Source organism: Puma concolor, chromosome E3 (assembly GCF_028749965.1).
Source record: "Puma concolor isolate L17-30 chromosome E3, mPumCon1.1.hap2, whole genome shotgun sequence".
NCBI classification, from domain to species: Eukaryota; Metazoa; Chordata; class Mammalia; order Carnivora; family Felidae; genus Puma; species Puma concolor.
The window spans coordinates 12,526,026-12,547,926 of NC_141682.1; positions in this window are offsets into that span (position 1 = coordinate 12,526,026).

Consider the following 21,901-nt stretch of genomic DNA (forward strand, 5'->3'; position numbering starts at 1 on the left):
TTGTGGTTGTCCTAGAACCCAACCCCTGTTACACGGAATGGGATAGCGTGGGAAGGTAGATTACAGTCATGTCCGGCGCACAGCCTCCGGGGAAGGACCCTTGCCATGTGACCTTGGGCTGACACTCAACATCTGGAGCGTCAGTCTTCTCCTCTGCTGCTCCGCACAGTATCTGACCTGAATGACTGGTTCATAAACGCTAGCTCTCGCGTGTATCAAATCTGAAAGTTCCAGATACTTCAGATAGGCTATCTTATGGCTTGACTCTATCTAAACCGGATTCTGAAGGCTTGATTGTTTCTTATCACTTCTGAATCGCCGACAGCATCTTGACCCCACCCAAGGAAAGAGGCGATCGTTTCATCCTTGCTGAAATATTTCTACGAGATACACTAACTCCTGATGCAGATGATGAATATGCTGCACCTGAGCAAAGCAACTGGAATTAATCACAACTGTTCAGTTTCTCGGCGACTACTATTCAACTCGCCCTTGCTGCAAGGCTCCTTTAAAAATGGACACGCTGAGCTCAAGCCCTGGGGAAAATATCATTTGATGCAAAATCAAAATTTCATCTAAAACCTGGGCAAGAGCTCCAAATGCCCATGCTTCTGGAACCTCCTAGGGTATCTCCGCCACTTAAGAGGATTTGTTCGTAACTTGTGAGATTAACGATTCAGCCCAGGGCGCCCAGGTGGCTCAGTAGGTTGAGTGTCTGACTCTCGATTTCAGTTCAGGTCATGATCCCAGGGTTGTGGGATCGAGCCCCGCATCAGGCTCCGTGCTGAGCATGGAAGTTGCTTGAGGGTCTCTCTCCCTCTCCTTCTGCCCCTCTCCCTGCTCTCTCTCTCTCTCTCTCTTCCCCTCTCCCTTCCCCACAAAAAGAATAAATAAATAAGAATAAAAGAAGAAGAAATCTCTAAACTGAAAAAAAAAGAACATAGTTGAGACACAGGAGGCACCTCAGATGTTGGTGGTGTTCCCATCTACAACCTGCCTCCCTCCTTCCAGAAGTGGAAGAAGAGGAGAAACAACCAAATCAGCAGGTTCATTTGGAGAATCCAAGACCAGAGGGTCCTGGGCTGCCTCCTCCCCTCCCGGCAGGAGCTCGGAAAAGCAGTAAGACTCTAGCAAACAAAAGCCTGCCTGACACATCTCGCCCATGTGTCTAAGGGAGTCTCAGGGTTTTCCTTCGGCTCAGAGCCCCCGCGGGGAAGGCTGGGTTTCCTGGGTGCCCAGGCACAGACCTGGCACAAAATGCCACAGAGATGGAGAAGCTATGCCAGTCCCGAGATCGCTTTCCTTAGAGAGGTCTGTTGGCAAGGCCGTCCCCTGACTGGCGTCCAGGAAGCTGATCTGGGGAGGGCTCTCACCCTGCCATGTGGCGGGATGGGGTGGCTTGCGAGAGAAGGGAAGTTTAACTCGAGAAAATTCAGTGACGTTTCTCTCATCCCCGTGCTTGTTCTGGCTCCATGCCAGCTCTCTGAAGCGAAAACCCAAAGTATAGGATTAGCAGTGGAGGCAAGAACATAAAGGTGTGGTTCACCCGCATCTAGCTTGCATTGTCCAAGAGTTGTGGGGTCCCCCCCTCAAGCCTGTAGACTGTCCCCCTGAAGAGGACTTAATATGGCAGCCGGTATCTCCACGGGCTCCCTCCATTCCTCCTCATGCCTCCTTCCCTTCTAATCTTCCCAGCCCTTGCTTCTTTTTAATTCATCCCTAAGCCACACCCTCCCACTACATTCTCCTAAAAAGCGAGCCCGTCCCACATGTGCTGTCAGCACATCTTCACGGCATTGGGTCTGAGCCAGACCTTGAGGACGCCCATCTTCTCTGGGTCTGCTCTTGGTAGAGAACAGAGTAAACATGGAAGGTGTTTGGGGACTGAGGAAAAACTGGGAAATGCTTTGTTTTCCTCTTTATTTATTTTCATGTATGTTGCGGGGGCAGGGGGAGAGACTTATGGTTCCCCAAGAATTAAGACCTCACCAATTACCATTATCAGGTCTATAAACGAGATTCATAACCTACCAAACCCACTCAGTCTTGATCTAATGTTCAAGGAGCATTTACTGCCTTGAAGTCCTCAGATACTTTACAAAGCAGCCCCCAGCATCTCAGGGCTACCAAGACCCAGGCCCCATTCCTCCTCCCAGAGCCTGGATCTCCCCCTTCTTGGTCTCCCACCCAGCCTGGAGAGATTACTAAGAAAATATGTCCCACTACACAGAAAAAAAAAAAAAAAGGGAGGGGTTCCTTTGAAGATTTCCTTTGTTGAGAAAGCAGTTTTAAATCCATAGATCAACAGATTATTTTATAGTTCTCCACTATGACTACATTTGAAAGGCTAAAACTTAAGAGCATCCTAAGTTCTCTCCAGTTTTCCATAATCAGCACATTGGGCCTCCCATCTAGGGCTCCCTGTTTGACGGGGCCCCCCAGAGATGTGCTGTGGGAGGGTGTGGACGTTCTTGATGTCAACCTCAAAGGTAGCCCTGTGAACATCCCCAATTTCCCCTTCATCACACACAGTAGATCTATTATTCATCAGTTCTACTAAAGCTTTTCTTGAAGTTCTTTAAATTTGCAGCCTCTAAGGTAGTCATGTTTCTTAGAAGATAATCAAGTTTGAAGGCAGTTTGGACCATTGTAGAAATTCCTTATTCAAGTAATTCCACTGTGGGTCTCCCTCAGCGTCCAGTCATGTCACAAAGTGCCAGAAACTCTGAAGGCGCCATATTGGACCCTGACCGGAGCCTCCTTCATCCACTCTGAGTATGTCCCATGTTCATTTCTCTCCATTCTTGAGAGCAGGTCCTATACCAGCAGCCACTCCTGGCCTATTTCCTACTCCTGTCTCTCATAGAAGGACTAATACCTAAGACTTCGCAACGCGATACTGGAAAGAACGATTCCTTCCTTTTTTTCTTTTTTTTTTTTTTTTTGGTCTCCCCAGAGTGGCCATTGAACTTGACTTGATATTCCAGTTTAATTGCTCTGAGAACATCTCTACCACAAAGGTTTCATTCACCTCCACGAGAGCCTCAACACTCCACTTGGCCCCAACCTTCTTCATTCCACTCTTTTATGTTAGCAGGGCACTTTTATTTTCTGTTCCTTTGAATGTTTTATTTTAATTACCAGCTGAAGAGGAATGCCATTCCCCCATAATGCAATTCCATGAAATACAACGGAAAATTATTTCAAAAGACTGGAGCATGGGGTGGCATCTTTGAAAGTCAAATGTAACATGGTGCACACGCGGGCTTCAGCCGTGGAACGTACATGAGAGGAATTGGGAAAGCAGGCTGAAAACCACATGGCCTTCAGTAGCATGAAACGTGATACGCTTACCTACACTAAACACAAGTATAATGTATTACGTTGGGTGTGGAGGGAGCCTATTGCCTTTTGAGAGAGTAATAGTCTAGTAGTAGGGACCAGTTGTATATGGAGCTTCACGTTTTTACGAGGTCCTCGTCGACTCATGATCTCAACCCTGTGAAGAGTGACCGTCAAAGAAATGCCAGTCCTTTTACAGAGGAGGGGACAAGCAAAGCTCTTGGGGACACCCACGGTCGTCCTATTCCTGGGTCTTGGTGCGCTGATGCCATTGAATCGGGCAGAGGTCACATCTAACAGGTGCCCACGCGAAGCCTGAGCTCAAGCATTCAAAGCACTTGACCGGACACACACCCATGCAAATGAGTGCATGACAATGAGTGAAGTATGCATAAGGCCTGTGGATTGCCCTAATGTCAATCTCCTAGCTGCGATGCTGCAGTCATGCAAGACGTCACCGCAGTGGGGAAATGGGCGAAGGGCACAGGGGATCCCTCTGTACTATGTTTTGCAACTTCCTATGAATCAATCTGTAATTATTGGAAGAGGATTTTGAAAAATTTCATTTTAGTTGAACCTAAGTTTTTAGAAAGTGTCCTTCTTTTTCAGCAGGCTGTTTCCATTTGTTTTCACCAAATTAGGAACTCTTTGCCCTTACGAATAAGGACACCTGTAACGACTGACCCATCCTTCTCCAGTGAGACTTCATCTTAGCTAATTGCGTCCGCAATGTCCCAGTTTCCAAATAAGATCACATTCTGAGAACAGAGGGGTTAGGAGGACATATCCTTTGCCAGGAAAAGAGGAGAAGAGATTCAGAGACAGACAAGGACGGAGGGAGACGTCCATGTGACCAAGGAGTCAAAAATGGGGGCGATGCGTCTACAAGCCCAGGACCACAAAGGCAACACCAGCAGCTAAAAGTTTGAAGATAAGGAACAGACTCTCCCCTAAACCCTTCAGAGGGAGCATGGCCCTACTAACATCTTCGTGGAAGACTCTAGACCCTAGAGATGGTACCCTTGTGCTGTTGTAAGTTAGAATGGACTCTGCTGGCGGCTACATACACATAACGACATACCGCTCCACTACGTACGGGAAATAGCGGTCTACTTTTGTCCTATGAAATCATCGTTTGCTTACGACTTCTGAAACTGTTACCCCAACGAACTCCCGTAATGCAATTCCACAAAATACAATGGAAAATTATTTCAAAAGACTGGAGCGTGGGGTGGCATCTTTGAGAGTCAAATGTAACATGGAGCACACGTGGACTTCAGCCGTGGAAGCCACGCACGGGTCACTGCACGAGGCAGCTCCCAGCAGGGCTTGCCTAGAACAAAGCTCATCCAGAGCGGGAAAGGCCAGGGCCGGTTTACATCCTAAACCTGTTTACGCCCACAGAATCCTTATCCTCCATGGAGGGCAGCAGGGTTTGAGAGGGACATCAATTAACAGAAGCTGAAACCAAGGGGAACGACAAGATTTCTCACCATGAAGCACCGGTGAGGAAATATTTAATCTGGAGACACAGAGATGTGAATGGGGCTTTGGAGCTGTCTGCTCGGATTTCAAGAGCTGTCGTGCAGAAGTAAGATTAAATCAATCTGCAGAAATTCAAGCTAAAACCGGTGATGGCTGTTAGACAATGGGCCAATTGGTTCTATATGAGAGAGACTGAGTCTCGTTAAGACTTGCCTCCTTCAAATACGTCCCCAGTGGCCTTCCGTGTTGCTTGAAATCCCTGCCATTCACATCACTCCTTCAGGACAGGGTAGGACGGTTCCTATGAACGATCATCTGAAAAGCAGAACACCTCAAACCATTAGCTTCTACTCACACGTTTGCATAGATTACTTGGTTTCGCAAACCACCTGTGAAAGCAGAAAGCAAGCCACGGAATGGATCCCAAGAATGGGACGCCCCGCCATACACTTTAGAGCCAACTGCAAAGTGGGGTGTGCTGGGGGGGCGGGGGGAAGGAACATATTCAGTAAGAAAGACCCATCGAAGGTCCCTCCTTCAAAGTCCCATCTGTGGACAAAAGGGGATTCTGTTCCATCCTCTCCCATTCCAAGATGAGTTGCTCTACGAACCCCTTGACCTTACACACACACACACACACACACACACACACACACACACTCGAGTGCATGTAAAACAGGTAAAATCTGAGGAAGGCCTGTGGATCGTTTCGTGTCACTTTCCCAGTTGTGATGCTGGCCTGTCGTCCTACAAGATACCGCCATTGGGGAAACCTGGGTGAAGGATGCAAAGAACCTTCCTGTACAATTCTTTGCAGCCTCTTGCGAATCCGTGATTATTTCAAAGTAGTAAGTTTAAAGAAAACAGAACAAAACTCGATTTTAGGGGCGCCTGGGTGGCTCAGTCAATGAGCATCTGACTTGATTCCGGCTCGTGTCTTTTTTTTTTTTTCATTAATATGAAATTTATTGTCAAATTGGTTTCCATGAAACACCCAGTGCTCATCCCAACAGGTGCCCTCCTCAATGCCCAGCCCCCACCCTCCCTTCCCTCCCACCCCCCCAGCAACCCTCAGTTTATTCTCAGTTTTTAAGAGTCTCTTATGGTTTGGCTCCCTCCCTCTCTACCTTTTTTTTTTCTTTCCCTTCCCGCATGGTCGTCTGTTAATTTTCTCAGGATCCACAGAAGAGGGAAAACATATGGTATCTATCTTCTCTGTAGGACTTATTTCACTTAGCGTAACACTCTCCGGTTCCATCCACGTTGCTACAAAAGGCCAGATTTCATTCTTTCTCGTTGCCACGTAGTATTCCATTGTGTATATAAACCACAACTTCTTTATCCATTCATCAGTGGGTGGACATTTCGGCTCTTTCCATCATTTGGCTATTGTTGAAAGTGCCGCTATAAACATTGGGGTACAGGTGCCCCTAAGCATCAGCACTCCTGTATCCCTTGGGTCAATTCCTAGCAGTGCTACTGTTGGGTCATGGGGTAGATCTATTTTTACTTTTTTGACGAACCTCCACACTGTTTTCCAGAGGGGTCGCACCAGTTTGCATTCCCACCGACAGGGCAAGAGGGTTCCCTGCTCTCCGCATCCTCCTGGCTCATGTCTTGATCCCAGGGTCGTGGGATCGAGCCCCGCGTTGGGCCCCGTGCTGAGCATGGAGCCTGCTTGGGATTCTCTCGCTCCCTCCGCCCCTCTTCCCTGCTTGCGTTCTCTCTCTCTCTCTCTCCCCACGGGACAAATGGGCAGCTGGTGGCCACCCGGCTTCGGCGGGAGGGAAGGCATGGACGGAGAAGAAGGGAATAGGTCCGGCAGAGAAGGGAAGGAGGGAAAAGAGAAAGGAGAGAGAGAGAGAAGACACACCAGCGTTTGTCATTCAAAAAGATAAACATTTTACAGCCCAGCTTGACTGGGTCAAGCACACTTGTGTTTTAATAGTATGCCTGCAAGCTTTCAAAGCAAGTGTTTACCTGTCACAATAAACAGTTATGAGGGAGGAACACAAAACGGGGGGAACCAGGAGCTGGCGGCCTGCCAGCCCCGCTCGGCGCGACTCGGCACTGAGCTTGTCACCCAGGCGGCAGCGCGGCGTCTCTCGTCTCCCTGGCGAGGACCACCGTTGCACGTGGCAAAGCCTCTGGGCCCAGAGGAGGCCACTGGGGGCCAGCGGGCACCTGGTGGAACCAGATCCTCCAAGGACCCGACGCAGCCACCGCTGGCTGAGGGCAGCCCTCAGGGGGGTCAACGGAGGGCAAAGGGTTAAGAGATGGGCTCCCCCAGAGACTTCTGGAAAGACCCTTTACGGAGAGCTGGGCCACAAAATGCCACCCACTCCCCATCCTTCTCCGCCCTTTAATCTTTCTACAGGGCTCACGCACAAGGTGAGCGAACAGCAAGGGCCCTGTCGCTACTTGAATATTTGTCACTGGCCACCGGGAGCTGGCGGTCTCGTAAAAACTCACTTCTCCGGAGCCCTTTCTCCTATACCAAGAGCTTCCGTACCCTTCCGTCTCAGGTCATCCTCATGACCATCTCTTGGGATAAGCTGGGGAAATATTACCGCCCCCACTTATGGGAACTGGACACGTCGCTTCACGCCTGACCCTCGAAGTCCAACAACTAGGAAAGACCCACACGAGGCCTCCCACCCATAAACAAACGCCTCCAATGACCTGTGGTTCTCAGTCTCTGCTTTCAGGGATCCTAAAGAAGAATCTCTTGAGTCACTCGTTTGAAACGCAGACCCCCAGGGGCGCCCGGGTGGCTCAGGCGAGTAAGCGTACTGACCCCAGCTCAGGTCCCGGTCTCACGGTTCGTGGGTTCGAGCCCCGCCTCGGGCTCTGTGCTGACAGCCCGGAACCTGGAGCCCGCTTCGGATGCTGTGGCTCCCTCTCTCTCTGCCCCTCCCTCGCTTGTGCGTTCTCTCTCTCTCTCTCTCTCAAAAATAAATAACCTGAAAATCTTTTTTAAGAATAAGTAAAATGCAGATCCCCGGTTAGATTCAGGGATGTGGGCGGTGACGCAAGCATCGTCGTGTTTAATCAAGCGGGAAGCGGACTGAGAGCCAGGTGATTCCGAAGCAAGGAGCCGCGGAGGCACAATTTGAGAAACATCGTCCCTAGAATCTGGGGCCCCGAGATGACCGGCGTGCCTCCGAGCCCTTGCGAATTCACCGGCTGGAGCAGAGCGGGCCGACAGTGTGGCAGTTAATCTGGCTAGCGAAGCCCGGCGAAATGTGTGGACAGCGGTCCAGGCTGAAATGATATTGAGGGACGTTACCGGGTTACACGGGGTAGATCGCCTAATGTGAATTCTGCCCCTTCCTTTTGACTTGTAAAATGTGGCTACCAGACCGTCTAAAGTGACCTGCGGGGTGTGCAATCCCGTTGAACAGCACAGGTCTTCGGGAGTCTGTGAGGCACACGAAAGGCAGATTTCAGCCCACGGCTTAGCAAAGGGCCACCGTGCGAGGATGGCAAGGTGAGACCGGTGGCCCGAGGCAGACTCCCGGGGGGTGTTCCCTGCCGGCCCCGTCTGGTCTCAAAGGACAAGGAAGAACACAGAGGCAAGGGGGGAAGCAGGTGGCGGCATAAGCCCCCCGCCATTCACTTCACTCCTGCAGGGTAAGGGTAGCTTTGCAGCAATTCACGATCTGTCCAGGACAGTCCGCCAACCACGTGGTATTACTTGGGAGGGACCAAAGGTGAACGGGGGGTGGTTAAGCAGGAGCCCGTCTGTGAGCTCTTGAAAGGCGATCTGAGAAGCCTGGGGCGATCCTAGGCAAAACGGACAAGCACAGAAGGCACCGAGGGAGGGGAGGGAAGCACGGTCAAGGTTGACATCGAGACCGGTTGACTCTGGCTACAGTGGGAAGGATGGATTTAGAGGCAATGAGACTAACTAGTCGGTGCGACGCTTGACCAACTGTAAGCAGTCAAGGCCGCCGTTAGAGCAGTGCCTGGAAACGCAGTCAGCCACAGGAATCCAGAAACCCAAGGAATTAACTCTGGTGATTAACCAGCTGTGGGGAAGGAGGAGGCGGGCCCCACGAGGCTCTGGTGATGGGGAAGCTAACTGGTGACTCCAGAAAACGGAATCTGGGAGCTTCGGAGCAGACCGTCTGTCTGTTCACTTGGAAGGAGATGGTTAATTTCGTCGTGGATAGGACGCACTCCGGAGAGGCCCGTGTGACTTTCACGCGAATAGGTTCTGTGCAGAGCAAGCTCTCTCTTCAGTGGGCTCCAAGTTCAGACATAAGCGGGATGCTATCCACATTTGGGAAGCATTTGTGTGGCGGGTGTTCAAAACCGTGAGAGTGAATTGAAATCATAAAGGATGAAAGGGACACGGAGTCAACTTGAGAAGCCGGTGACTCACCAGCGTTCGGTCTGGAGACTCAGCATTAGTCTGCGTGTTGGCAGACCCTCATGTGACTCATGCCAATCTCCACTCCTACCATTACCACCACGGCCGGATCGAACGCCTTTTGCCTCGACCCACTGGCTCAGGGGAGCTCACGGACCGGGGACAGGAAGCCACTTCCGAGGTGCTTGGGGCCCCTTGACTCTATCGGTGCCCTGGGATAGTCATGTGTGGCCTTCCCTACGCGAACCCAAGAAGAGTCAGGGAAACACATGTTCCTCTATTTCTAGAACTTATGACCCGTTTTTCTTCCTTGGAAGATCAAGTCACGCAGAAAAATACAACGTGACCGCGCTTTTTCGTGTCGTTTCAAGTTCTTAAATAGAATATAAGTTCCTAAGGACGGGGATACATATTCACATTTCTTTGGTGTCTTCCTCCTGACTCCCGCTTTCAGGGGTCAGCAGAGGGCCAGACGTTTAGGAAGGCATCTTCTCTTGAAAAGGAGGTTTTAGGGGCGCGTGGGTGGCTCAGTTGGTTGAGCGACCGACTTCAGCTCAGGTCATGATCTCACGGTTCGTGAGTTCGAGCCCCGCATCGGGCTCTGTGCCGACAGCTCGGAGCCTGGAGCCTGCTTCGGATTCTGTGGCTCTCTCTCTCTGCCCCTTCCCCACTCATGCTCTATCTCTCTCGCTGTCAAAAATAAATAAAACATTAAAAATTTTTTTAAACAAAGGAAAGAAAAGGAGGTTTTAGATAAATATTTGCAGGCAAAAAAAAAAATATATATATATATATACACTCCATCCAAATACACTGAATGACGGTGCATGAATGAGATAATCCCTCTGTGTAGGCGATGTTGAGCTATAGCAATATAGGTATTAAACTATTAAAGTCTCCCTAGGTAAACCGAGGCTGGCGGTTGCTACTTTCACTTGCAGGGGGAGTCGCAGAGTTCATGTGACCAAGACAGAACTCCTGGATCTCATCTTCCAACCTGTCCTTCCTTGGTCTTCCCTGATGCTCAACCAGGACCGAGGAGCTATCCTCAGAACCGTCCGTGTGTCCTGTGTCCCCGGATCTACTCCAGCCCTGCCACTCTCCAGTCTTCGGCCCAAGGGAGCTTTGCAAAACGCAAGCCAGGCTGTGTCACTTCCCGCCTCCTCCCCTATCCCAGCTCCCTTTGTTTCAAACAGCCGTCCAGTGGCTTCTTACTGCATTTGAAATAAAATCCAAACTCTGGAGCGCCCGGTCTCCGGAGTCGCTGTGATCGCTGAGCGTGACTTCAACCCCAAGATCCTTCCCAGGCTTTTCCTCTGCTTCCTGTCTTGGCTCTAGCGTCTCCTCCTTGCAGAGAATCTTCTCCAAACGGCTGACTCCGTCTCGCTCTTCAGAATCCAACTTAAAATAACACCCTCCTTGGAGGTACCTTCCCTAACCACACCTCCATTAATTTCAGCCCAAAGGACTAACTCTACCATGTACGTAGGAAAACATAATGTAGAGCTTGTATGATTAAAACAGTGGGGTCCTTGCAAATGAATGCACAGATCGATCAGTGAACCAGAACAAAAAGCCTGGAAGTCAAGTTACGTATGGGAATTCAGTATATGATAAAGACCCATCTGAGTCTCCAGGGAAAATATGGCTTTGTAAATAAGCAGGATTGGAAAACAGGGAATATGGGAAAAGATACAATTGTAACACATTGCATACCCTTCCTTTTGACGGGTTGTAAACTCTGGACGGAGGGAAGTGTGTATTAATCTTCATATTCTCCCCAGTAGACACACAATAAACTGCATGGCGTTTAGGAGTCTGAGCTCTTGAGCTGTGTTGTTTGGGTTCAAATTCTCGTTCCATCCCTTGCCGGCTGTGGCCCTGGGCAAGATATTTCATGTCTCTAATCTCCAGATTCTCCATCTGTGGTGAAGAGCGGGAGACAGAGAGGGGGAGAAACAAAAAACAAAAACCTTGTCTTTTTCGGTTGCGTTAGAAGCAAATTAAATAAAGCAGGTGAAAGTGGTTGGGACAGTGCCTGGGATACTGAATGTGCCCAATAAATGTTGGTAATCGTCATGGGGGGGGGGGGGGAATGGCTTTGACATTGTGATTCTATTTTTTTTTTTTTATTCTTCGCGTGATCATCGTTCGTTGTTGTGATTGCTTGGTGAAAGAACATCATGTTAAAAAGAACATTCCAGGGCGCCTGGGTAGCTCAGTCGTTTAAGCGTCGGACGCTTGATTTCGGCTCAGGTCATGATCTCGCAGGTTCGTGGGTTCAAGGCCCACATCGGGCTCTGCGCTGACAGTGCAGAGCCTGCTTGGGATTCTGTCTCTCTCTCTCCCTTTCTCCCTGCTCCCCTGCTCATTCTCTCTCTCTTTCTCTCGCAAAAATAAATAAACTTTAAAAAAAATCTTCAGGTAAACAAAGAACATTCCCACACTACATTCGCTGACGATCTACAGTCTTACGTCTTTCTTCTGCTCTGAGCCTCGGTTTCCTTATTTCTTCACTAGGGAGGTTAACATGGGGGCTTCGGGGTTTTTGCCAAGAGTGGAAGAGGACCGGCCTTTAAAATCAGTGCCTGGAGCATAACATATACTTAATAATAATCGCGTCCTTCTCCTTCCCTTCCCTCCCCATCTGTCAGTCATATACTCAGTGGCAGAAGCCAGCTCAAAACTCAATTGCCTGCCCTCCCCCGGGTGATTCAGGTTGGAGAGCCAGTCCTGCTGGGGGTCTTGGGAGACTCAGGGGATCCCCAACCTGGTGCAGTGGCTGAGCGTCTCATCCCTGTAGACCTAGTGCCTCTTAAACCAGTCTGCACTTGTAGCAGGTGACAGCTTGCCAGGGGGCCCGGCCAGGCATCCGGGTCTCCTCCCTGCCCCGGGCTCCTGTCTCGAAAATCCCAGTGCCCCAGTCTGCCCACCGAGGAGTCCTGCTCAGAACTTCTTCCCCGTGCTCTCTAGGATCTAAGGGTGGCTTCTAAACTTGATCCCCGAGATGCTCGCCCTGGCGCCCTCCCTCCCACTGCAGCCCTGCACAGCCTGAGAGTCCGGGTGCGCCCCTCCCAGCCTCAAGATTCCTGCCCTCAGGGCCTGGTTCTGAGAAAGGCAGACGTCCAGATTCGCTGTACCTTTGAAGACCAGCCCTTAGGCACCTGTTGGGATGAACACTGGGTGTTGTATGGAAACCAATTTGATGATAAGTTATATTTAATGTATATTTAAAAAAAAAAGGACTGTTGGGGCGCCCGGGTGGCTCAGTCGGTTGAGCTTCCGGCTTCGGCTCAGGTCATGATCTCGCGGTCTGTGAGTTCGAGCCCCGCGTGGGGCTCTGTGCTGACAGCTCAGAGCCTGGAGCCTGCTTCCGATTCTGCATCTCCCTCTCTCTCTGACCCTCCCCCGTTCATGCTCTATCTCTCTCTGTCTGTCTCAAAAATAAATAAACATTTTGTAAAAAATTTTTAAAAAAATGGATTGTGCAGGGAAAAAAAAAAGGCCAGCCCTTAGGAGCTGGACAAAGGGATTTGAGAAGCTCTGTTAAGCAATCCCAGAAAAAAATACTCCTATGGGATGTTCTAGGAGGTTTGCACCGTGCTTCCCGCTGTATAACCAGCCTTGGTGGAGCTCAGCGGCAAAGCAAAACAGATGAGCAAAGACTAAATAAACCAACAGGCGGGGGGGGGGGGGGGGGGGGGGGGGGGGGGGGGGGGGGGGCCAGAAGGTCAGAGCCCTCGGCCATTTGCATATGCATTACCAGCCCAGGGCCAAGCTCCCTGGGCTCCAAGTCACTTAAAAATGCGGGTCAAGTCACCGAAAGGTTCTGCTTTTAGGAAAAGCAATGGAGTCCCTAGGCCCTCCAAGAGATCAAAGGACCTTCTTTGTCCTTTAATGAATAAGCTGCGAATGAATAAGAGAAACAATTGAATTCTCAAGCGACAGAGCTATTACCCCGGGGCCTCGATCCAGCAGGTTTGCACCCCGAACCCTCCTTGGAAACGAGAAATCCCAGCCCCCAGCCGCGGCAGGCCTGTGTCTCCTTTGAGCGGGAAGGCAGCCCGGTCCCCAGCTGGAGGAGAAGACGGGAGAGAAGCAGGCACACTTTCAAGGACCCAAGTTTCTCCGAAGCCGCTGGAAGTCTGGGGCCCCCGCAGGAATTGAGGGAACCACTAAGAGTTTCACGGGGAGCTTTGGGGTTTACACTCTCACTCCTGCGTCCCCTCGGGGCGAGCGCCTCTCCCCACCACGCACACGCGGCCTGAGTTTTTCCAGGGCCCTCGGCCTGGCCTGTGGCTTTGAGGAAGGCAGACAGATGTCATTCTGGAGCCTGGGCTGGCCCCAGCGAGGGGGACGGAACCCCGGGGCCCGCAAAGGGGCCTCAGGCGCCTTTCATTCTAAAGTTCTCAGCAGCGCACTGGGCTTAACGAGACGCTTAATAGATGCCAGTTCTGGAGTTTTCTGGAGGTGGGTGTGAGTTTTCTGGATGGCCGGCAGCACTGATGAATATTTACCAAAGGCTCCCCGGGAACCTGGCACTTTGCCCAGTCACCGGCTGCCTGGAAATGTCACCCTTCCTCGTCCCTCAGCTGAACTGAAAACTGGGGGCTATTTTTATTAATTTACTTATTTATTTATTTTAATTTAAACTCAAGTTCGTTAACATACAGCGGTAGCATAGTCTTCAAATGACAGGCAGGAAATAATCAAGGCTTCATTAACACCTTCACCTTCGTGCTGTTGAAGAGAGACAGGGGGCGCCTGGGTGGTTCAGTCCCTTAAGCGTCCGACTTCAGCTCAGGTCATGATCTCACGGTTCGTGGGTTCGAGCCCCGCGTCCGGCTCTGTGCCTACAGCTCAGAGCCTGGAACCTGCTTCAGATTCTGTGTCTCCCTCTCTGTCTGGCCTTCCCCCACTCGCACTCTGTCTCTCTCTGTCTCTTGAAAATAAATAAATGGGGGCGCCTGGGTGGCGCAGTCGGTTAAGCGTCCGACTTCAGCCAGGTCACGATCTCGCGGTCCGTGAGTTCGAGCCCCGCGTCGGGCTCTGGGCTGACGGCTCAGAGCCTGGAGCCTGTTTCCGATTCTGTGTCTCCCTCTCTCTCTGCCCCTCCCCCGTTCATGCTCTGTCTCTCTCTGTCCCAAAAATAAATAAACGTTGAAAAAAAATTTAAAAAAAAAAAAGAAGAAAATAAATAAATGTTTAAAAATTTTTTTAAAAAAGAGAGAAAGACAGGAATGAAGAAGAGGGGAGTGGGGAGAGGGGAGGGAATCCAAATAAATACCGCAATCCCAGGACACACTACTGAAAGGGTATCTGAGCTTCTTAAACCTGCCGCCTCCCGTCTGGGTCATTGTTAAGGACCCTTCAGGGCCGGACCGCCTTCCTTTCCAGAACCTGAGAATAAAAACGGATTAATTTGGCTGTAATTCTTCACATAAGAGAAAGAGCCCTGGCTTCATGAAAGATCTGACTATGAGGCTCGTTGAAGTAGAGAATTTTCCTTCTATTTTTTCAAGCGGGATTAGATTTACATGCAACCTCTCTCAGGCAAAATGAGGTCCAACCCTAAGGGGGTTTATCCAATAACTGTGTTGAATTACAAGTCGCCGGAATTTACAGACTTCAGTGCTTTGGGGCTCACGTCACCGTGGCACAGGATTCGGGGTCCCTACATTCCATTAAAAGATGGGGAGAGAGCTGGATGGAGAGGCCTGGGGTCCATCCAGGCACCTGCTCATAGGGCCTTGGGCAAATCCCGTGTCCTCTGTACGAATCAGCTGCTTTCTCTGGAACATGATGGGGTAGTCCTGGGTAGTCTCTGGATCTCCCAGGTCCACGAATCTGCATTCATTATCATCCAAGTTCCTATTTGTGATTTTTCTCCCTTGCATTAATTCAGAAGGAAGGACAGGATGCCCGGAGAGATGTATCCATTTCCACCGAATAGAATTTATCTTCCAGGCTCTGGGTGCAAGGGAGACAGGAATACCATTTGGAGACTGCTTCTGGAAGCTGAAACAGACTAAGGAATATGGAAAGCAGTCTAAAGACGAAAGCAGATTGGGGTTCCTGGGTGGTTCAGTCAGTTGGGCGTCCTACTTCGGCTCAGGCTGTGATCTCACAGTTCGTGAGTTCAAGCCCCGTGTCGAGCTCTGCGCTGGCAGCTCGGAGCCTGGAGCCTGCTTCGGATTCTGTGTCTCCCTCTCTCTCTGCCCCTTCCTCAGTCGAGCTCTCTCTGTCTCTCTCTTGAGAATAAACATTAAAAAAAAAAAAAAAAGACCAAAGCAGAGAGAATGGACGCCACTTTGGGGGGGATAAGAGAGTGCATCAGAATACATCGGAGCTAATTCTGAATCAAAGCAGACAAGGTAGGGCACGGTGAAGGGCACGGTCTTCTGGAAACCTTAAACACAGTGTCAGATCTGCCCCAGTGCTCACTAATGTGTCGTCCTAGCTTAACTCGTTCGAAAAACGTCCCGTCGAACCTTCCGACGGATCTTAAGGGAAGGTTCCCCATAGATTCCCCATAGATTTCTGCCATCCTGGACAGAGAGGGTGGAAAAATTCTCCCGCTCCCCACAGCACTTCTGATAAACTCCCTTACACCATGTGAGCTTCTAATCAAGGTCTAGGAAGCTAGATTCATTAATTTAAAAAAAAAAAAATTTTTTTTCAACGTTTATTTTTGGGACAGAGAGAGACAGAGCATGAACGGGGGAGGAGCAGAGAGAGAGGGAGACACAGAATCGGAAACAGGCTCCAGGCTCTGAGCCGTCAGCCCAGAGCCTGATGCGGGGCTCGAACTCACGGACCGCGAGATCGTGACCTGGCTGAAGTCGGACGCTTAACCGACTGCGCCACCCAGGCGCCCCTAGATTCATTAATTTTAATGAATCGCTAGAACAACCCAAACAAGAGCCCTTGCTAAAAAAAACCCTTGCCTGAGTAAGATGACAGGTATCCTTCTGAGTAGGAAAAAAAAAAAAAATCCGTAGAAAACTAAAAAAGGAAAGAAAAAGGCATGATTGGGGGGTAAGAAATCACTTTGGAACCTCTGGTTTTCTCAAGTCACAATTTACAATCTACATTTCAAGGTCAATTGAACCACTTGATGGCCAATTTGGGGACACGGAGAGAGTTACATGAGGAATTATAAATAGGCATAAGGGTTTCTGACACCAAATAGACCCCCACAGCCACACACGGCTGAGTCCGTAATGATCTCAGGTCATTCCCCAAAGCGCGGGTCAAAGGGGCTCCGTGAGCACAGGGACTGTTGATTTAACACCGGCCTGGTGACATCCATTCTGCTCCAGTCCTGGGAACGGACTCTCAACGTGGAGATATGGCACTAATGAGCTGCGAGGGGGAAAATCAGGATTTAAAGTGGTTGCGGAAACCTGACCCTTCTCTGACAGCCCAGGGCTCTCTTCTCAATTCTGAACCGTCTATCCTGTTTCAGGGACGACACCCTGTGGGTTCTGATGGGTCACGATCGGGGAACACCGGGTCCTGATGGAGATGGTCGTCCACGGGGACTGGAAGTCATCCAGGAGGGGACTTTGTCCAAGGGGTCAAAGGAAGTGCCTGAGGAACCGGAAAATAGAATCGGTCTGTCTGTCTGTACGCCCCAACCTGACAGCATGTGGTGGTCACGGTGAAGGGGAGGCCTCAACTCTTTCGAGTGTAGGGAAAAAATTCATCCCCACGTCAAGACGAAGCCCCCACGTGGGTATTCAAATATGACTTCGTTTGGCCACTTTCCTTCGGGTGCCGAATCAGAAGTTTAGGGAGCCTTGCCTTTGTAGAACACGTCTGAAGATTGCACACTGTTTCGTCCTTGCCGCCAAATGTTCGAAAGCCGGTGTAGACGCGGCTGCGTCACAATCACCATTTCTCACAGGTGCCCTAAACCTCACTGCCAGAGATCTGGGTTTAGCGGGTTACCAGCGCTTCGGTCTCCCCACTGCTCACTGGGGAAACTGAGTGGTGGAAAAGGCATTCATATTTCATGATAGAGCTCATTCAATTCTTCCTGGGAAAGGCAGGGGAGTTGCCTCGGAAAACAAGGCAGCTGGTTCCGGACCAAGCCACGAATGGCCCAGAGATATTCAACCCCCGTCCGATGTTCATTCCCTCGCTAATCCGTTTTTTTCCCCCCCTCTCCATTTGGAGGGTCTCTTTCCCCTTAAATTTCCTGCTTGTCTGGCTGCGACACCCGGTGCCTTGAACGTGATCCGGTCCGCCCCCGAACCCACAGCCGAACACGCGCTCTCGTGTTAAACCCTACAGCTCAGTCCTGTACTTCATCAAGGCACGATCGCAGCCACAACACCTGAACATGCCCCCTAATATGTTGTGACACCCTATTACTACCGTGCCTTTATGGCCTTCAAGGGAAATTACATTTTAAATTATAGCGCACAAGTATAATGGAAAATCTAATTGTAGCAATGACAATTTATTTATCAATCATTTATCATTTTGATTTATAAGGTGCCCAACTTGATTTAAAGGTAGCTAACGTTTTAAAATCTCAGGGCACCCGTACAATCAAGTACACGTTGGAAGCAGCAAACTGAACAAGGGGGCTGATTTTCTACAGCCTTCCGCTCATCTTTTCCCAGGGCTGACGCTAGGAGCCCAACGAGGTTGAGCCCAGGGACCTCCAGGCAGTAGCTCGGAACTTCTTGATATCACATCTCATGTATTATAGAATTTGGCGGCCATGAAGCATCAACGTTAACAGGGAGCCAGGTCCAGTCGTATTGATATTTCTGTGTGCCAGGTTTACACGGCCTCGGAATTCAGAGGTAGGAGGGGCTTCCAGAAGCAAACTGATGGCCATGTCCCCCTCCTCCCCCTCCTCCACACACAAGAGGAGTGTGCCTCGAGGATTCACCCAAAGGCGTCTGTAAGTGCAGGTTATCAGCCCTTTGCACGCAACCCACCCCGTGGTGCAGATTCCTACGTTCTTGCTCCCAAACTCTTTCTTCCTCCCTGTCAGACGTCCATGGGCTTTGTTCTAGAATCTGAGCACCTCTTTGACTGCCATGCTTGCTTAAGCTCGATGTGTCCTTCAAAGCCTGGCCCACCTGTATCTGGGCTTAGCTTTCATGACCCATCAACAAGGTCTACCCAACGCACACCTTCACCGTGCCCTAGTTTCCTACTTGACTGCACTCATTCATTCTGGCTCTGGAAGCCCCAGATGACCTCGCCGTGAAGCAACACCCCAGTTAAAGCGCCAGGAGTCTTGGGATGCCTGGATGGCTCAGTCGGTGAAGCATCAGACACGGTATCGGCTCAGGTCGTGACCTTGGGGTTGTGAGGTCGAGCCCCACGTCGGGCTCCGTGCTGATCGTGAAGCCTGCTTGAGATTCTTTCTCTCCCTCTCTCTCTGCCCTTCCCCCACTCATGAGTGCACACACACTCTCTCTCTTTCCCTCAAAATAAATAAATAAACATTTAAAAAATAAGTAAATAAAGCATCAGAAATCCTAGGAGATCTGAAGCCTCAGACATGTTGTTGCAGCAAATGAACCAAACTCAGAGACTCTGAGGGAGAACCATGCCCACAGGTCAAACTCAGTCGTCACATAGGGTTTTCCAGAGCATAGTTTTTCTTTCTTTCTTTCTTTCTTTCTTTCTTTCTTTCTTTTTCTTTCTTTCTTTCTTTCTTTCTTTCTTTCTTCTTTCTTTTTCTCTCTTTCTCTCTTTCTTTCTTTCTTTCTTTCTTTCTTTCTTTCTTTCTTTCGTATTTTGAGAGAGACAGAGAGAGAGAACTCAAGAAGGGGAGGGACAGAGAGAAAGACAGAGAATCCCAAACAGGTTCAGCCCTGTCCACTTGGAACCTGACAAGGGGCTTGGACTCACGAACCATGAGATCATGACCTGAGCCAGAAATCAGGAGTTGGACACTTAACCGACTGAGCCACCCAGGCGTCCCCAGACCGTGGTTTCAACTCAGCACACACACACACACGGCAGGCATCAAGCTAACTGGGGTCCTACCACGAAGGGATTTTTCCCAACTACATGTTCTTTGAATTCTGGCCTTCTACCTTCAAAGGCGAAATTTTTTCCACTACACCCAACTGTTCGCCAGTTCAACACATCCCTCATCATTTATGCTCAACCGCCTTGTTTGGAAAAGACCTCGGGGTCCCTAAGCTGCCACTGTTAGAAAACACGACTCTCTTTACCTTCTTCAGGGTTCTGACACTTGGCATTCCCAAATGCCTTGATCACTTAATAGTGATCATTTCTTGACTTAGGCTAAAATGACCTTTAAGGGCCTTTCTTGGGGGCATCTGGGTGGCTCAGTGGCTTGAGCATCCGTCTTGTGATTTCAGCCCAGGTCATGATCCCAGGATCGTGGGATCGAGCCCTGTGTTGGGCTCCATGTGAAGGAGCCTCCTTGAGATTCTCTCTCTTTCCCTCTGAAATAAAATAAATAAATATTTCCCTAAGAAATAAAATAAATAAAATAGATATATATTTATATTTATATATAAAATAAAATGTCCCGTAGGGCTCATGATCTTCCCCCAGCAAGAAAGACTAATCTCCAAAAACAACTGATGGTTGGATCATCTGCCCCCTTACGCATGATGGGGGACCACTTGGGATTCGCAATGAACTCTGTACACACCCCCATCATTTTCTTGCCTGAAAAAAGAAGGTAAAGTTTTCTCACCTCCCTCGCACTAACTTGAAGGCATAGAAGGTTGGAAAGCCAACCTTCGATCTGTTTTTAGAGGGAACAGGGCTGACCCAGCTCTCTATGTGGTTTGATTTCCAGGCAACTGTTCCGGCCCCTGGAAACATTCCCTTTGGGATTTGTCCTGAGCATAGTGCTTGACATGCCCTAGGCTCTTAAAATACATTAGCTGGAGGGGCGCCTGGGTGGCGCAGTCGGTTGGGCGTCCGACTTCAGCCAGGTCACGATCTCGCGGTCCGTGAGTTCGAGCCCCGCGTCGGGCTCTGGGCTGATGGCTCGGAGCCTGGAGCCTGTTTCCGATTCTGTGTCTCCCTCTCTCTCTGCCCCTCCCCCGTTCATGCTCTGTCTCTCTCTGTCCCAAAAATAAATAAAAAACGTTGAAAAAAAAATTAAAAAAAAAATACATTAGCTGGCAATTATTATCAGTATTATTATGATTATTGCTACTATGTGTTAAAATCTGTTGGGGGCACCTGGGTGGCACCCTTATCTTGATTTTTGGCTCAGGGCATGATCTTACAGTTGATGACTTCAATCCCCTTGTCTGGCTCTGCACTGAGAGTGTGGAGCCGGCTTGGGATTCTCTGTCTCCCTCTCTCTGCCCCTCCCCCACTCACATGTGCACTCTCTCTCTCTCACTCTATCTCTCTCTCAAAAATAAATAAATATTTTTTTAAAGATCTCTTAAAATTGATTCAAATGCATTGACTATTATGTCACTGTGTGTGTGTGTGTGTGTGTGTGTGTGTGTGTGTGTGTGTGTTGGGAGCGGGAAGGAGCATTTGATCCCTTGTTCTAAGAAGCCATAATTTAGATATTAAATTTTTTTAATGTTTATTCTTTTATTTTTGCGAGAGGGAGAGAGAGAGAACAAGCAGGGGAGGGGCAGAGAGGGAGAGGGAGCCAGAGAACCCAAAGCAGGCTCTGGGCTATCAGCACAGAGCCCGACGCGGGGCTCGAACTCACCAACTGTGAGATCATGACCTGAGCCGAAGTCGGACGCCCAACCGACGGAGCCCCCCCCACACCGCAGGCGCCCCTATATTTTAAAAAATCATGAGAGCAACTTGCACGTTCACTGCACTTCACCTTTGCATGCAGGGTAGACTTTTAGAAGTCAGCTCAAACACCAAAGTAATGGAACCAAGAATGCGCAGGATGGCACCCCGGTGTCAGCACGGACGTCCTTATCAACTCCACCCCGGCCAGTCCCCACACCAGTACCGACCAGCTCGGCCGTGTGTGTGGCATGCCTCACTTTAGCGCTCTCGGCGAGTAAGGACGCAATTGGCTGTGCACCTGCCATAGCCACACAGCCCTCTGGGTGGTAACTTTCTCCAACCCATCTTGTCCCCTGGCTTTCTGCCGGGGCTGAGGAACCCGGTTCTGAGCTGCGGACAGTGCGGCTAAAACCCTGCCGCCCTAACTCGGTCTGCTACCGCTCTCTTCTGGTGGCCAGACTTTGTCCCACGTGTCTCCCAGGTGGCCAGTACCTGTCAGCCACTGACACCTGAGCGTTCCTCCACCCCGCAACCTAGAACCTTCCACCGTGCTCCACCCACTGGACGTGATCTCCTGGGAACGTGAGGGCAAAGCCAGTTCTATCCACCGTTGGTTCTTCTGCCAACCCGGACACTCGTCATGGGAATCCAGACTCTTCCACCCCAAGGTGGGATCAATGATCTCCAGCCGTGCCTGGACCTGATCTCATCTTCCACCTGTGACTCGGGTGCCCCTGCACAAGCTATGACGTGAAGGGTCAGAGGAGGGAACAAGACGTCAACAGACAGGATTGCACAAATCTCCACCCGAGCCCTGGGAAGCCTAACGCATGGGACACCCATCGCCCTTCTCTGTAGCTTAGCCTCAGGTCAGAGTTTAATTCTTTCACTAGACTTTGAACACCTGGAGGGCAGGGACCGAATCTCCCTGTCGCGTCCCCAGTGCCTGGCATAATGCCACAGGCACCT